General features: G+C 47.2%; 1 pseudogene; it reads left to right on the forward strand.

Annotated features, from left to right (window-relative positions):
- The first annotated feature begins 954 nt into the window (after nt 1–954).
- LOC125554760 lies at nt 955–2,829 on the forward strand (annotated as a pseudogene).
- The last annotated feature ends 2,900 nt before the right edge of the window (nt 2,830–5,729 follow it).

Below are 5,729 nucleotides of genomic sequence, written 5' to 3' on the forward strand. Positions count from 1 at the left end.
AGGAGGGGACAGTAAAATGTAGTTGTAAAAGTATGACAACTCTCTCTGTTTTGGTTAACAATAGTTGCCGTGTCTAATTTATGGTAGTTGTCGCGTGCAATCAAACCATAGTTGTCATGCGTGCTTACCTAGTTGTTATGTATGGTTAATCATAATTGTCATGTGTGTCTACCTAGTTGACACGTGCGCGCAACTGCAGTTGTCATCTACCAATGAATCATAGTTGCCATGTGTGTTTACCTAGTTGCCGCTTACGTACAACTGCAGTTGCCATCTATCACCGTATGAGCATCGTGTGGGCGAAGAGGCGCTCGCCCACACGCGCGTGGACTGGTTGGTGACTGTGTGGGCGGGAACCGGTTCGCCCACATGGCGCAGCTAGCAAACTGCGTGCTGCGGGTCGCGTGGGCGAGCGCTCTAACGCCCACACAACACGCTATGTCTACGTAGCACTCAAATTCCTTTAGGATCCGTGCAAAACAAAATCAAGATGGATCAAGGTGTGTGGGGGTGTGCAAATATGTCACATGTGTGGGCGTTATACCATTTGGATATTTTTATTTCAAAAATCGTTTCTTATACGTATGTAGTATGTAGTAGGAGAGGCTGGGCACGGATCACAATGAATGGACTTTCCGAGCTACGAACAGACACATATTGAACGGAATCGAAACTAACTTCTCCTCTTTTTTGTAATCTATAACGCGCATATACGGACACGGAGTTCCAATCTGACCGCAAAGTTCATATAACAAAGTTCCAATCTCCCGATCCGTTCCAGACACGTCCCGCTTCCCGATCAGCCGACGCCCGACATCCACTCCGACCGCAGCAGCTCCGGGCGGCCGTGTCCAGCAGGCGGAGGGGTCGCACGGTTCCTCGCGTGCCAGGCTTCACGCGGCCAGGCTAGCTACTTGCCGGCAAAAAGAGGAGGAAAACTCCAGCCGCCGCGCCATGTCAATTTCATCGCCGCTGGAGGATGAGGACCTCCTCCGGGAGATTTTCCTCCGGCTCCCTCCGCTGCCGTCAACCCTCTCCCGTGCCTCCCTCGTATGCACGCGCTGGCGCCGCATCCTCTCCGATCCCCGCTTCCTCCGCCGTTTCAGCAGACACCACCCGGAACCTCCTCTCTTGGGCTTCTTCAAAGGGTTTCGTCTCAGATATTCCGCCTTCACTCCCATCTTGGACCCGCCCGACCGCATCCCCGACGAACGCTTCTTTGACGACGAACGCTTCTTTGATCGGTTTCTTCACAGCTTGAGGAGACATCCTCCGTTGGGTTTCTCCAAAGGGTCTCTTGCCTTCACTTCCGTCTTCACTCCTTGTTTGTGCCAGAGCCCGGGGTGGATTGGGAATTACTTGGCTGCCGCCACGGCCTCGCCGTCATGCTCAGTGAGTCTCTGTGCGAGGTCTTCGTGTGGGATCCCCTCAACGGCCAGCAGCACCGCGTGCCTTTTCCACTAGAGCTCCATGACGTCAAAAGGGAGAGTTTCTGTTTGTGCAGCGCCACGGTGATGTGTGCTGACGATCAAGATGGGCATGTGCACCAGGATTGCTTCCTCAGCCCGGCCTTCAAATTGGTCTTGATCTGCACCAGTAGAGACTTGAAGACATCATTCTCTTGTGTCTATGAATCAGCGTCAGGTGTATGGGGGAATATTGTCTCAACGTCGACTACAGATATGGTTCTGACACTAAGGCCTGGCATCCTCATCGGGAAAACAGTTTACTGGTTGTTTCATGGACGCGAAATCCTTGCATTTGATACTGAAAGGCAGACCCTTCGTGTAATCGAGATTCCGGCAGAGGCCCAACATGTCAACAGCTGGTCCTTTCAGCTCCTACGGACAGATGACGATAGTGTTCTTGGCCTCGCCGTTAAGTCGGAACCGGGCATTCATATGTGGGAGGGCATTCATATATGGGAGAGGAAACTGAACTCTGATGGTCTTGCCGGATGGGTGCTTATGCAGAAAATCAATCAATTGGAGGGGATCTTTTCTTGCGCCTTCAGATATGCAGAGATGGTGGGGTATGACGAGGAGTTAAATGTGATGATTCTGTCTACGTACAGTGGCGACTTCATGCTCCACCTTAAGTCGATGCAGATCAGATTAATTTCTAAAACGGATGGGTGGGCTCATACGGTTTACTTTCCCTACAGAATTTCTACACTGCAGGTAATACCTCTGTACCTCATTTGTAACAATTAAGATCAGTTCCAATTACTATTGATATGTGTTTGTTGTACTAGTGTTCATGTGATGTGAGTAATTGTTTACTCCATGTAAATAGTATAGTGAAACCATCTAATCTTTGAAAAATAGTTACTCTCGATTGGATTATTAAAGCTTGAGTTACGTTTTTTCACTCAATCTATCTCCTTGCAAGACAATGTTTGTCTTATTTGTTCTTCATACTAATCATCAATTCATGGCGGCATGCACTTTTTCATCGGAAAATAATACTACTTCTTCAAATTCGAGCAATAACAAGTAAGGCTCAATTTGAGCAGACTGAGTTTTTCCAATTTGTTCATATTTTCTTTCAGCTATATTTGGCGTTAACCTGTACATAGTCTCTGCACTTGTGTTCTGTATGAATGTATTTTCTCTAAACTTCTAAGTAGTCCAAACATGTCTTGGTAAAGGAATATTATAATTATCTTTTCCACCTGACAGCGAATGTGGCTTCATGTACTGTACTTGTCAAAATAGTATACCATGCATTGTCATGATCCAACTTCTCCATGTTTTTTCATTGATTTATTGGGCTTCATCTGATATAGGCAGGGGAGTTGGGTGGAAATGGGTGGATCCAAATCTCTGAACACAAGAGATCTGCCAGTGTGCTATTTTGGTTGAACAGGTGAGGTCATTTCTATTTTTGCTATACGCATGTCTTTTTGTCATGGTTACATAATTAATAAGATGATGAATGATTTATTTTTCTTTATGTTACTGGTGTATTAAAATGTTTAGTTTCTATCAAGTTCTTCATTTGTAAAAGGTGTGCCTTTGAGTTAGACCACTAGTTCTTAACAACTTGTTCATGATCTGAGTTGTGTTTGCATCATGAGTTGCTCTTGTCAACATGCTTACATGCATATTTTCCATATACATGTCCCACGAAGAGCCGGTCTTCTTTTAATATTGTTGCTTTTTTTCCGGCTCATGTGCAGCTACTAGGTGTCGTTGTTGATCGCTCTCCTGTGAACGGTATCTTGCCTTGCCGTCCAATATGCGGTTGTGCCCCTACTTCATAATGATCAAATTATGGCCGCCAGTGTTTTATTTCTTCGAGCTTCGTGAATGTTTCAGTTTTCTTAAATGCCATTATGTGTTTGGTGTCCTCACATTATTTTTTGTACCTCTTAATATTTACAACCATCCTGAGCATTTTTTGCTTCAACTATAATGTCTAAAATAGTGGAAGTGCCTTTTTACACCGTATTCCCTTATTGTTCCTAATGTTCGAGGATGCATGCTTACCCACTGCAATTTTTAAACCGAATTCCCCGCATGAACAACATTGAACTAGACTTGGATTACAAGGGATAGGGCTTCACTCGAAGCCAATGGTGATTAAATCCCTGTTGGGACAAACGCCTAAAAACCGAACATGACCCGAGGAAACTTTCACTTCCCAGAAATATAAAGGGCACTCTGCAAACGAAATAACTAAGAGAAAGAACCCACGCATAATAACACCTATAGTCGGGCTTCTCAAACGCCTGCTATATGTCCGGGCAGACGAACCGGTCAAGGACTGGTCACAATCACGTCCGCCACGTCAAACTGACATGCAGGGCCCACGTGGACACTTGTTGAAACCCGACAGTCTAGTGAGAACGGCACTCCAGTGTCCGCCAAGGACAAATTCATCTGTTTAACAGAGCGGTCCCCCCCCCCCAACACTAGCCGCGGCCCCATTTCCTTCCGTCAACACTGCCACTCCACAACCGCTCGTAATTTGAAGCTCGCCGTTCGCCTGTAGTCATGGCCTAGTAGCTGATCACCAACTACATAGTGCCCACTCTAGAGTGCCGGTTAGAGCTCCATGGAGATGCGGGCATGGCGTGCCTCTTGGATTGTAGCCGGGCCTGCCTCCGGACTCGCCGGAGCAGGAGGAGGAGGGGTAGGACGTGAGCATGGAGCAGCAGCGCTGAATGCGGCCATGGAGGACGCGGTTTCGGAGGAGGAGGAATAGGAGGAAGCCAAGGCAGATGTAGCATCTTCGACTGCCATCTTTGGCATGGCCGACGCTTGAGAGACTTTGAGGTTGCCAGGTGGAGGAGGCGGCGAAGCAGCAAGCCATCCTCGACTCCATCCACTCGGAGGCGGAGTTGGAGGCAAACCTCCGCTACCTCCACGAGGCACGGGCGGAGGTCGGTTACGGGGCAGAAAGTCGTCAGTACCCTCGGTAGGGTGGCGATCGTGGTCGGAAGTACCAGAACGGGGACCGTCGGAAGAGTTTACCCATGTTCGAGCCTCCGTGAAGGACTAATATCCTATGTCTTGCTTTGTGTTCGTATTCATGGTGGGATACCTTGTGCAAGAGAGTACATTGGAGAGGACTACACTGGAGATGCACACTACCCTAGATGGCCAAAGAGACAGTGAAGCACCTTTGCTGGAGCCGATGGAGGGGCGCCAAATGCAGGAGCAAGATCAAGAAGGGGCATCAGAGATGGACGAGGACAACGATGATAGGAATGATTGATCGATGCCTGCTATTTGACTGATCTTTGGTGAAGGTTTCACCTGGCGCTTTGGAGAAACAGGGAAAAATGCGTGTTAATTGCGATCGCTCCATGTCTAGAGGATGTGAACTGTATGGTTTCCCTTCCCTCTTTCTCTCCCACTAGCGGTGCAGGCAGTGGTGAAGGCTTCTGTGGTTGGACCTGAGAACTTAGAGTTGAGGTTTAGTTGATGTTTTTTCTATTCTTTTATGTTTGCGCTTCGGACGGTTTTAAGGTCTTTTGTTCCGTTATATGATGATAGTGGAACCCAATCCAATTTTAGATCGTATGGAAAAAGAAAAAGACACGAACATCCAAAGTTCCAATCTTATCGCTAAGTTCATATATAAGGCAGCTATGTGATCCCCTACCATGCATGTATTGCTAATGTATTCATGTGAGCAATCAATTGACTCTTTATACATGACAAATTAGCTGCATGAATCATGAGAAATGAATGCGTAGTCTAAGATGTATATGCCCATACGTAGCCTCTCCGTTAAAATTTTCACTTTCAGCAAATTTTGCCTCACTGTTGTGACCAGCCTGAAGAAAAGGGGTTGGGGACACGTACGGATTGCTCATGAGGTAAAGTCCAGATCGAGTACGTTGAATTTTGACTTCAACATCTGCTATAGGTTCTGACATCACGTGCATAAGATTGATTTGAACAAAATGTCTGCATCCTCGAACCCTGTCATGCATAGTCATTTCATAGTGTGCGCAATGGACTGCCTATCGCCCACCATCGCAAAGCGACAGTCGCATTTGCGTGTGCAAAAGTGAATTTTAACCGTATGGAAATGATTGTACCCAAATACTTAAAAGTGCAGCTGCGCTTTCTGGTTGGCTTGAGCGCACGCGCTAAACGACGAGAGTCATAGACCACAGCTTCGCTAACCTTCCTCTCCGAAAAAGGCCTAATCCTAATCCCCTTTTCCTTGTCTCCGTCTGGCCCGAGTAGTGAGGTGGCGAAGAAGGAAGGGCG

The sequence above is a fragment of the Triticum urartu genome, chromosome 4 (assembly GCF_003073215.2).
Source record: "Triticum urartu cultivar G1812 chromosome 4, Tu2.1, whole genome shotgun sequence".
Taxonomy (NCBI): Eukaryota; Viridiplantae; Streptophyta; class Magnoliopsida; order Poales; family Poaceae; genus Triticum; species Triticum urartu.